General features: G+C 40.7%; 1 protein-coding gene across 3 annotated transcripts in view; it reads left to right on the top strand.

The window, feature by feature from the left end:
- The window catches only part of LARGE1 (LARGE xylosyl- and glucuronyltransferase 1), a 541,787-nt gene that overhangs the window by 461,471 nt on the left and 67,525 nt on the right, over positions 1-12,791 (top strand). The gene's annotated exons all lie outside the window — the stretch shown is intronic.

Genomic DNA, 12,791 nt, shown 5'->3' with positions numbered 1-12,791 from the left:
AAAGAGTAATGCAGAGGCTGCTTTTAGGTGACCAGCCCGAACAATGGAAACCTGAGTGAGGTACAAGGACCCGCAGTGACCCCGCAACCCCCTGACCAAATACAAACAGGCCCATCAGGTGACTCACCTCAAGATAGCCCCAAGTCCTAGCTGACCAATGAGTTACTAACATCTGGACGCCGTTACCAAAAAAAGGAAAATTCCATATTCCCCATACCTCCTCATCCTCCTCCTTTAACTACAGCCCCCCCCACCACTGCTTTGCATCAGATGGTCTCTGCTTTCCTGTCCTGCCCACTGCTCCCTTGTGGTGTATTCAGTAAACTTCTGTGTCCTGTTCTGCCTTCGGTGAATTCTTTTCACCACCCTGCAGCCAGCTTCCACCTGATTGGGTTGTCCCACATTTGGTGCCCGCCCCCCATCCAATTGGGAGACTCCTCGTTTGGTGGCCTGTATGGAGAGCCCTTGTGTATCCCCCCACACAATGAAGAAAACAGGATGTATGAGTTATCTGCTGCCATAGTCTAATAGTGGCTTAGATCAATAGCCATTTATTTAGTTGAGGAGTTTGCAGGTTGGCGGGATGGTTGTCTGATTTTCATTGGCCTAACCAAGTGTCTGTGGTCAGCCTCGGATCCGATGGCTGGTGGCTGGGATGACCTGGTCCTCCTCCAGTGTCTGCCATGTCCCATGAGCAGGCCAGGCTGGTTTGTCATAGCAAAGCAGAGGTGGGAGAGGAAGTCTTAGTGCTTGCAAGGAAAGCTTGAGCCCTTGCTGCTGATATCCTGTCGGCCAGAGTACCCATAGGGCTGAGTCCAGTTAAAGGGTGTGTCAGAATATCCTACCTGCAGAGGGAGGAGTGAGGAACCGACCTCATCTGATAAGTGACAGAACAAGGACTTGAACCCAGGCCTGCCTGACAGCAGGTGTATTTGCTTCTCTGGCTGTATCAAACAGGAAGCAGACACCTATAACCATCAACAGTTCATGTCACTTAAAATGTGTAGTCATTGCCCACGTGACACTGCAGTAACAAAAGTTTCAAATTTTTACTTTTTTTTGACATGTATTTATTTTTGAGAGAGAGAGAGAGAGAGAGAGAGTGCTAGCAGGGGAGGGGCAGAAAGAGACGGAGACACAGAACCTGAAGCAGGCTCCAGGCTCTGAACTGTCAGCTCAGAACCCGACATGGGGCTCAGACTCCCAAACCATGAGACCATGAGACCAAAGACATCAGTCTTTTCCAAGTAGGTATGTGTTGTATCTCATTTATTGTCCTCAGGCACATAGAATTTTGTACACTTCTGTTGCTGAGCCATTGCTGTTAGTTTAGTTGTTTTCAATTTTCACAAAGATAAACTGTGTTGTAATGAACAGTCTAAAGTTAGTGAAATTACATAGTCAAGAAGAAAGAACTTCTTTTTGTTTTTTCACTGCTCTTGAAGTTCATTGCAAAATCTTAGAAAGTGTTTAAAACAGAAGTGCCTCCATCGTTGAATCTTTCAACCAACTTTTATGCAGTTTCACTGTGTCATGTGTTTCTTAGACATAAAGAAAATATATGAAATACTCAGGAATATTTCTAAGACTGTCAAGAACTAGAAGTTTAAAAGAGAAAGCAAATAAAACCAGCCCTGTAGAGAACACCAAAAAATACTGGATAAATAATTTTTTGGGGGGCGCCTGGGTGGCGCAGTCGGTTAAGCGTCCGACTTCAGCCAGGTCACGATCTCGCGGTCCGTGAGTTCGAGCCCCGCGTCAGGCTCTGGGCTGATGGCTCAGGGCCTGGAGCCTGTTTCCGATTCTGCGTCTCCCTCTCTCTCTGCCCCTCCCCCGTTCATGCTCTGTCTCTCTCTGTCCCAAAAATAAATAAACGTTGAAAAAAAAAAATTAAAAAAAAAATAATTTTTTTTTAATGATTTGAAAGCATAGTAGATCAGTCCATAAAGTAAATGAAGTAAGGAGAGACCAGACACATGATAAAATATGGATCCAGAAGGATAAGCAAAAAGCAGCTGGATCTGACATTTGCTGGGTATCTGCTGACCGTTGGTAGCTGGAGCCCTGGCTTAAATGTAGGTAACTATATAATTTAAACAAAGGAATGCTATTATTAGTTACACTGGGACATTAGGCCTAAATCAAAGTCAGGCAAACCTATGTACAACCATTCTATTGGAAGGCTGTGCGTTGGAATTTGGGTCTCAACCCCAAGAAAGACAATTAAAAGATCCTTGCTGAAGTCAAGATCCAGGAAAAGTGATATCCTCAATGGATAACACGTTTAAAAATATCCATAGAAGAAGATGATAGGGATTGTTACATGTTTTATCCTAGGCTTTAGGTAAAATAAGAGAAATGTTTCCCATGGGAATCTCTCATTTCAAGCCTGTGCTCATATTAATTGATGGACTAAAATTATATGTGTGGGGCAGAAATAGAAAAAAATGAAAATGTGCCAGGTGCCTGGCAGAAATAAACAGAAATATGATCTAGAAGAATGCTCTCAAAAACAAGAAAGACTTCAAAGAATTCTTTAGGTGACATTTCAATAAAAATGAGTTCTCATTAAGTAATCATTAAACATATAGGGAAATCAGCCACCAGGAGAAAGGGCAGAGACTATAGAACTAATCTCAAAAACTTCAGGTAGTAGACTCATCAGATATAAAACAGAAGAATTGTCATTATGTGTAAGTAATAAAAGAGAATTAATAGGATGGAAGAACAAGAGATTTTTGAAGGCAAACAGACGTATTTGGATCAAATAGTACTTTTGGAAGTGAAAAATATAATTACTGAGATTTCAAATTGAAGGAATGTGTTAAGCAGTAAATTAGACCCAGGTAAAGAGAGAATTAGTGAACTAGAAGAGAGAACTGAAGAAATCATCCAAAACTGAGCACACAGGGAAAAAGAAAAACTGAGAGAGAAATTAAGATATCCGGATATGTCTAATTAGGATGTTAGAAAGAGATAATAGAGAAAATTGGAAGTGAGGCATCTTTATAGTGAATGGGAATTTTCCAGAACTGTTAAAAGTAGCCACAGATGCAAGCAGTTTAAATTAAGAGAAAGCTATACTTAGACCTACAGTAGTAAAACTGCAGCACCCTACTGTGACTTTTTTAGAATAACCAAGAGAGAAAAAAACAGATTCTCTACGAAGACATTTCATGGGTGGGAATGAGAGTTTTTATCAGCAGCAGTGCAAGCCAAAAGAGTGGAAGTAATACCTTCAGGGTGCGGGGTGACAATAACAATATGTATACTTAGCAAAACAGTCCTTCAGGCATGAGAAAAGAGTATTCAGATGAGCGAAAGCAAAGAGAATTTTCCACAAACATACCTCTGTGAAGAAACTTCTAAAGGATTTACTTCGGGAATAAGGCGTGTGATTCCAGATCCAAGAAGGAATGCTGAACAAATTAGAAACATGTAGGGATTTCATTCAATAATTTCTAAATAGTAGTTGTAGGAGTAGTAATAATAATACCATGTAACTGTGGTCTTAAAAAGGTTATACCTAAAATATCAGACAATGACATCACATAAGTCAGGAGGGAAGCCATGAGAATTCAGGTATTCTGGAATCAGAGTTTTGTTGAGAAAGGGAATGAGATAGTAATTTTAGCCGCTAAGTAGCTGTACGTGTTAACCATTCAAGCTGAAGCCCTGAAAAGAATGGGGAAGAAAAGTGCATAACTTACAAGCCTGTGATGGGTAGGATGGTAAATGGAACTGGAAAAAACAAAACCAACCAAAATATCTCCATCGTTAAAAATAAAAGTGACAGCATAGAAAAAGTGGGGGGAAATAGAGAGCAAGAAATCAGATAATAGAAAGAGGTCCAAATATATCAGTAAGCAAATAATTGCAACCTAAGTTTGAGAATGAAAAGACCAGTTGTCAGACTGAACAGGAAATAGTGTGCAACATATGCTGTTTATAAAAGACACACCTAACGTATAACAACTTGAACAGTTGACGATGGGGAAAGAATGCCAAGATAACTGTGTTGGTGTCAGACAGAGCATCGGTAGGTGTAGAGATGATCACAACTTAAAAATTAAAGTTCACCAAGAAGATACAGGAACTCCAGACTTGTATACATTTCATACAGTGGCATATATATACATGAAATGAACAAAATCCTACATGTGTATAATTTACCAAAACTGACCTAAGGAAAAAATATCAATTCTGGATTACCTTCTAGCCATTAAACCCTCTTACAAAGTACACAGCATCCCTAGATGGTAAATAGAGATTAAGTTATACCAATTTTTGTAATCAAAAATTCCCATTTTAAGTAAATTTCCAGAGAATAGAAAAAAAGGAACACTTTTAACCCATTTAAAAGACCACAGTATCCTTGATACCAAAATCAGACGAGGAGAGCACAAGAAAAGAAGACTGTAGGCCTGTAGCACTCATGAATATTGAGATGAAAAAACCTTAAGCAAAATATTAGCAAATCGAATTCAGCCATGTAGAAAATAGATAATACATCATGGCCAACTTGGCTTTATTCCAGGAAAGACAAGAATGATTTAACATTGAAAAATCCACAAGTATCATTCAGCATGTTAATAGATTAAAGGAGAAACACCACATAATCATGTAAATAGATGCAAGAAAGTTATTCGGTAAGATTGAATATTCATTTATGAGAAACACCCTCATAAATAGTATCCATTGAAAACCTACAGCAAAGTTTTGCTGAGCATTTGCTTAGGGATGTGCTAATTAATAAAAAAAAAAAAAGAACAGAGAGCCCACACAAATGGGAATGTGATCTATAAAGAGATGGCTTGCTGGCCATTGGAGAAAGCATGTAATCGTCCACAAATGGTGTTGAGGCACCTTGATTATCCAAGTGGAAAAGTGAAGATTGGTCCCTGTAACACACCATGCACAAAATTAATTCTAAGGGATTAGAGACTTAAAACTAAACCAAATTGAACTTTAATTAAAAAAAAATTTAGGTAACTGGCCTATGACCTCCGAGTTGGGAAGAATGTATTCAACAAGACAGCAAAAGCATATGTCACAAATGAAAAGATCCGTGAATTCAACCACATTGAAATTAATAATTCCCATCAAGGTAGCATCAAAAGGAGAAAAGAAAAAGACATTTCAACACAACTGACAATGGACTAGTAAACTAAACACACAAATAACTCTTACTAATTAATAAGAAAAATATGTAAAAGATATAAACAGTCATTTCACCGGTTGTGAAGAAAATGGCCAATAAACACTTGAAAAGATGTACAGCTTCTTTATTAAATCCTGGAAGCGAAAATTAAGACCACATATAATTTCACCCCCACCAAATTAGAAGAGTGGTATTGTCAAGTCTCAGCTGATCTGTAGGAAGTGTCCAATCCTGTTGACAGAAGTGTCAATGGATACAACAAAATTGGAAAAACACTTTGGCACTTGACCAGGCAAGTCTCCTTAATAGGAGACTTCTAAACTGTCAAGTCCTATTTTCATATAGGATAAAAATAAAAACATAAATAAAATAAAAACATAAAAACACACAAAAAGAATAAAAACATAAAAATTCTACAAAAACCAGTGCAACTAAAAACCTTGGCAGCCCTTAAAAAGGAAGTTCAGACACGTGCCATAATGTGGATGAACTTTGAAAAAATTCTAAGTGAAATAAACCAGACAAAAAAGGAAAACTATTGATGATCTCATTTATATGAGATACTTGCAGTAGTCAAATTCACAGAGAACAGAAGCAGAACAGAATGATTACCAGGGGCTGGGTTGAAGGGAAAACATGGAATTAATGAGTACAGATTTCCATAGGAGATATTGAAAGAATCCTCAAAATGGATGGTGGTGAGAGTTGCATAGCAATGTGAATACACTTCGTGGCATTGAACTATACCCTTGAAAATGGTTAAATTGGTAAATATCATGTACATTTTATCACAATTAAAAGAATTCAGGGGTGGGGAGGACTGTGGCAGGTGTCTTGTATAATTAATTGATTGTTTTTAGCAGGATTAGTATGAGTTTCATTTAAAAAAAAAACCGGACAGGTATTCATAAGCCAGTATATTCGACGGGTTATCAGAGATTCTAAATTGGCAGCCACAAAAGGGACAAGGAAAGGCACCATAAAATAGAGGAGATCCCCTCGGTGAACCTTCAACTTAGACATTTCATAAATGCCAACAAAGCTAGCTAGGCGTCCAAGTGAAAGTGTGTCACATCTGTCTCACACAGTCATACCAATGCATTTGTGCATTTACTGAGTGGTTACTATATGCCAGACACTGTCACAGGCGCTGTGATGCTATGGGAAACAAAACAGACAAAGCCATTGGTCACATAGAGACAGACAGACAGACAGACAGACAGATAGATAATATATCACAGCCAACTTGGCTTTATTTCAGGAAAGACCAGAATGATTTAACATTAGATGTTGATGTAGCAGGTGGTGACACCACTTTGACATTGCTTAGTGGTTGCTTAATTATTGTCACTTTGAAACTATCAAACAAAATAATTTGTGAACCAACTCTTTTTGGTAGCCTATTCTACGTACAAGTAGAGGCCTTTGTATCAAATAGCAAAATCAGGAAGACAGAGTCAAATCAGATTAATTTCTATCTTTTTAGATAAACCCTAAAAAAAAATCTGAAAGTCATTTTACCCACTAATACCTTTTCCACCAAAATCTTACACAGAACCCTAAAATACAGCCAATCCGTAAAAGTGGGGAGAGGGTTAAGGGATGAATGAGAAGGGCTGGCAGCCCAAGTTTCACCCTTTGGGTGATATCGGGGCCTGTACATTGCCATGGAGCCCGAGGGCCTGGTTTAATGACACAGTTTGTCTATAGGTCCCTCCAGGCCAACCTGGGCCTCAGATTCCAGGTAAAGGTGCATCTTTGTCATTTTCTTTCTTCTTCTCATTCTTCTTCTCCCATCCTTTCTTTCATCCATCATGTTCAACAGGAATGAAGGACCTCCTGTTTGCTGGGTACCATGTTCCCCCACCCCCCTCCCCGGGGAGTATACAGAGGTGCCCTGAATGCTGTTCTCCCTCAGCTCACACTCCAAAGGGTAGCCAACCTGAGAAGCCCACCTGTGGGTCACCCAGGGCACCTGTGCTGGGTCAGCTGATTGAAAATGTCGGTTCAGGCAAGAATCCTAAAAATAGGTTAACCTTGATTAGCTTGTCTTTTCAACCAAGGCCAGGTTTTTTCGTCTGCTGATTGTGCTGTATTATCCTGCGTAGACATCTCTCATTATCCATCTTCTGTGGTTCTCTGATTCCTTTCCTTGAAGGGCGAGCAAGAACTTAAGGACTCTTACAAAGCAGGTGAAGGACAGTCCTAGATTTGTATGGTCTCTCACCCACAACTAATCTGACAGCCATTTTTTAAGGGACTTTTTTTTTTTTAATCAAGTTGTCCCAAAGCTTTGGCTTGCCTTTCATGGAAATAGCAACTCTTTTTGCATTCTCCTAATTCAGAGAATATTTGAATACATACATTTCCACTTACATTATAAATAAAAGTGGCATCAAAACACATTTGGCAACACACAGCTCACTGTTGGTAAGCATAAAGCTCACTCTGTAGGAGCAGACGTACTCCCACTTCCTACCAGACAGGAGCTTACCAGCCTTGGGCATCTATCCTGCCCTGGGTGTCAGTAGAGAAATTTATGCTAAGAAGAGATTGGTTAAGGACACAACTAAGGGAAAAGTGGTTTCACTGACAAAGGGGAAGAAGCATATGGGCTTTTGGAGCCAAGCAATCCCTTACACTCTAATGCCTGTTCGACCTCTTACCAGCTGAAGGACTTGTATAAACCACGTACATTCTCCCCATGTCAGTTATGTTCTTGTAAAATAGAGGCCATGATTTTTGGCCCTGTTATCAACCAGGCCCCTTGAGTACTCCGTAGAAATGCACTTGACTTTTTACTTCAGTCTTTGTGTTTCAAAGACCTTCATTTTTATCTTTCAGTCCTAAAGCTTAATGACTCAACCTTCCCTGGCTGAGTCTTAAATAAAAAGAGAAGGACCCAACGGAGCATCTTTTTGTCTTTTCACCCAGAGCACAAGCTCTTAGGAGATGAGCAAAAGGGCTGCGCATTGGCTGGGAGAAGGTAGATTGGGAGGGTAGCTATGACACCGTGTTCTAGTCTTTGAGTCTTCAGTAGGCGTTTAGAGAAGGAAGTCCTGGCCACAAACAGTGGGTGATGGTCAGGAGGTAGCAAGCAGGGCGTCCAGTCCTTGCGTCTATAAGAGTTACTGGAGCCCCAGGCCTGAGTAAGCCACAGCTTCTGGCTCTCAGGAGGGTCACAGTCTAGTGAGAAGCAAGCATTAAGCAAACAGAAGATTCCAAGTACAGCCTGCTAAGTGCTGCAGTGGAAGGAAGTAAAGGGGGCCTGGGAGAACCGGAGGAGGCCCCTCTTGGGAGAAAATGTGATGCAATCTGTGTCTTGAGGGATTCTATAGGACGTCCAAGCTCAGTCGTGATACCAAGTCTCTTCCTTCCTCGTCTTCTGCCCTCACGTCATTCCTCAGCCCCCAAACACCCTTGCCACTCCTCTCCCCAGTCCTTCTGTGTAACCACTTTTCCTCCCCTGAATATGACCCTGGAGAATGGGAAGGAGCAGTAACCCCCATGCAAGTTAGGAATAGTGAACCGGGGGCTGGTAGATACTTGCCTAGCAGGGACCACAGCAGTGCTCCAAAAACATCTGCCCGGAATGCACTGATCCTTTCTGGGATTGACAGGAAATGCCTCTCAGAGGAAGCAGGCTGTGGCCAGGACCTCAAAGGATGACCTGGAGTTTTCAGGTGGATGGGGTGGGGGTGGTGTGCCAGGCAGGGATCACTCAATCTTTACAGAAGCATCACGGGCTGAATATTGGTCTGTTTTATACATTGGAAAATTAGGGATCATATGAATGAAGTCACTTAGTTGCTTGCCCAGAGTCACACAGCAAAATATGACAGAGCCGAGGTTTGAACTCACGTTGGCCTGACCCTAACTCTAGAGCTCTTTTCCTCCAATACAGGGCTGAGTTCCCACCTTCATATAGTTTCCCAGGAAAGCATTTTACGTGAGAGAATGCTTCTGTAGGATTATTCTATGTGAGCCCTCTTTGCATTCAATGGCTTTTTGAGGGCTGACCCCAGAACAGAGACTCTCAATATAACATTGCCTCCTTGAAAGAACATTTGGATTTTAAGCAACAGAGTCAGAGACTGGATTTTTGACTGCCATCCATTCATACATTGGGAGCTGAGTACACTTAAAAGAAAAATCCTAAAGAAGAGAAAAACCAAGAGAAAACGTGCCATCCATATGGAGAAACGATGCATGTGCCTAGAGGCAATCTGTACCATTTGCATAAAAGGAGTAGCACATAACTCAAGTTTTAAAACATTTTATAATACTTAGAGAGGTGTCAGTTTTCACATCTTTTGAGGAAGATGAGGGGCCGCCGTGCATTAGCATACTGAGCGTGCCGTAGCTGAGCAGACTACAGTGAAAAATGAGGCCGGGGAAGCCAGAGCGAGGGTAATAAGAATGATGAACGGTAAGGTTGATTTTGGAAGATTAGGATGGATCAGGAAGAAAAAACAGTCGCTGTGGGGGAGAAGATCTGAAATCTACAATTACCACCTCCCAGCCAGACCTCTCTTTCCTCCAGGCCAGGGCCTGTTCAGTTTCATCGCATGACTCTAGTCCAAGGGGCTATGTATAAAGCAGTTGGTACCGAGCTGGGAGACACATAGTAAGCCTCGTTTCCTTCTTACCAATAATTAATAATTAGTAATGTTCCCACTCTCTCTTAGAGTCGTTTTCAGTCAGCTAGTGGGCATGTAAACAAGGGATCTTCTTCCTCGTCTGTCCCAATGCCCTCATTTCACGGACCAGAAATAGGGACCTGAGGAGGGAAAGGGCTGTCCCCCGAGATTAAGCCCTGGGTTTGTGGCACTTGGTCTTGGGCCCTACTAGTGTGCTGGAGAATGGCATACCCAGTGTCGGAGACTGTGGAGAATTTAAGTTTTTGGTCTTTTGTCTTCCTTCAACACTCACCCATTCTTTGCTCATGAGGTGATTTTCAGAACTTAACTCCTTTGGGTGTTAGTGATTTACGTTATCCATCATTGGCTTTTGTTATACGTAGCTGATGAAGTTGAGATGCAATTATTCCTGGAAACATCAACAACATTCCTAGGAGCAAGGTGTTGCCTCTGGAGGGTCTGCCCTATGTAGTGCTGTTTGGGGTATGTATCCAAACAAGTCTAAGAATTGTTCATGGGATTGCTTTAAACAGGGGGGAGCTGGGGAGGGCTGCAGAGGGGGAGTTCTGTGTACTGTGTATACAAAATAGCACATTATGAAGTCCTGCAGTAAGGAATCCTGATGGGATTGGTGGACCCTCAGCATTTCTGCGTCAACACACAGAACAGATCCCTTTGATCATAGAATATCTTGTGGGACTGGTTCCTTAAAAGCCCACTGTAAGAAGACACTTCCCTAAATAGTCTGGGCTCTCGAATGAAAAAGATTTTGAGAGAGGGAATTACCAATTAAGCAATATTGGGTGGTTGTGGATATCAAACCACTGAAATTTCTAAGTATGTTGAAATGAGAGTTTTGATAGGTAGCACAGCATTTTTTTTTTACCTCAAAATCCCCATAACAATGGCAACAATTTCAAACATTTACTTTCTAAAAGTCCTATCTATATCACATGTTCTTTCTAAAAGTAGTTACTTCTCCATTCATTACCTTGACATTGAAGGGTCAGATTAAAAGTGTATTTTTTTTTTCAAAAGTACGAGATAGCATACAAAAGATAACCAGGTTTTTTTTTTTCATAAAAACATGCATAAATCACCTTTATGTATGCCTTCTAAAGGGCTTTGCTATGAACTCTGTATTTTACAAAAGATATCCATTGTCATTCCTGGTATCATTCCCAAGTATTGTAAAAATTCTATGATATTTTCAGTCTTGCCTTTATAAAAGTAACCAAATCAGTGACATTCAGTGTGCAGCTGGCTTCAAGGGCTTTGTTGCAAACTTTACTTCACTAATGCGGTGAAAGAATTCAGTATCACTTTGTAACCTTACTTGGAATCTGGTTATTCCAATTAAAGCAACTGTACCTTTCATACATGCACTTTCCATAAAAGCACTGTCATCATGAAAGCAGGAAGTTGCTGTTCAGATTATAACTCGTCTTTCTTTTAGTGCTCACTGGAAGGTTGGTCTTTGGGTATTTCGTTATTGAAACAGAATCTTGCAAATAGCCTAAGCTGACACACACCGGGATCCTCTATGCTTTGATTTAACTCGGTAGCAAATCTCCCATGTAATTTGTTCTCCTACGTGTATCTTCAGGCCTTCAGCATTTGTTTTCGTGACTCTTCTCACAGCATTTGCTGACAAAGGAATTTACTTCATTTGTTACTGTATTATCTTGTGTATTTTTTCAGCCATTTTTGCCTAGGCAGGAAAAACAAGTGTTTCCCTTATTGGATTTTATTATCTTTCATTGTTACGTATAAATCCCCAAAGGGACTGCTAAACTTACTTTTCATGGGGGTTAGTGGAATGTTATAAAGTTCTAGACTGACTTTCACAAGACTTTAAACATCATCAAAAAATTATGGAGGCTTGTCTTCATATTCTGGATAATTTGTTTTTAAATGTCTTGCTAATCATGCCTCTTTGTACTAACATCAAATGGTATCTCGAGGCATTATACACACTTGGGGTGAAACTCTTCCTTAATGATAGTGGTTGTAAATCCATATTTGAATTAATTTTTTTTTTTTTTTTTTTTTTGTAGCTTCTTGTCAGATCTAATGAGACAGACATTTCTGTACTTGGGAATGTAGCTAAGGAGGTGCTCATTTTGGAAGCATCAGCTTGGCTGTTTTCTTGCTGGTCACCTGAACTTGTCTCACTGGTGTTCTCGATCAGTCAATGCTTTGTAGGACTGTGTTTTGTTTTAAATATTTTTTTTTTTTATATATTTGAGAGAGAGAGAGAGAGAGTGTGTGTGTGTGTGAGGGAAGGGCAGAAAGAGAGGGAGAGAGAAAATCTCAAGCAGGTTCCTCACTGCGCAGAGCCCGATGTGGGGCTCCATCCCGCGAACCGTGAGATTGTGACCTGAGCTGAAGTCGGACACTTAATCAACTGAGCTACCCAGGCACCCTCCCTTTTGTTTTTAATACACACTTTTGTTTGGAAGGATTTTTGAAAGAAAAGGTTGTAAAAGCTGTGCTGAGAGTCCTGTATCCCCGGCCATCTAGTGTCAGTTTCCCCTAATGTTAACATCTTACAGGATAATGGTGAACTGTCAAAACTGACAAACCCACGTTGGTAGATTGCTCCTCACTGAACTGCAGGCTTTCGGTACATTTTGCCAGTGTTTCCATTAGTGTTCTGTTTCCTTAGTCTCCTCTAGCCTCTGACACCATCTTAGTTTTCCCATGTTTTTCGTGACCGACCTTGATAGTTTTGAGCTGGACTGGTCAGGTATTTTATAAAATATCCCTCAAACTTGGTTTGTCCAATGTATTTTTTCTCATGATGAGACTGAGATTGTGAGTGTTTGGAGAGAGTATCGTACAGGCTAAGGGTGCCCACCCCCACAAGGGCATCACATCATTTCAGGGAGGACCTGAGTTTCACACACGACTTCACTAAGGGCTCTCTCTCTGTACTTGGTTAGGAGAGCGTTTCCAGGTTTCTGTACCACACGGTGATTATTTTCCCC

Source organism: Prionailurus viverrinus, chromosome B4 (assembly GCF_022837055.1).
Source record: "Prionailurus viverrinus isolate Anna chromosome B4, UM_Priviv_1.0, whole genome shotgun sequence".
In the NCBI taxonomy this organism is placed as follows: Eukaryota; Metazoa; Chordata; class Mammalia; order Carnivora; family Felidae; genus Prionailurus; species Prionailurus viverrinus.
The sequence above is the reverse complement of the archived record's forward strand: the minus strand, read 5'-3'. Positions and strand labels throughout refer to the sequence as shown.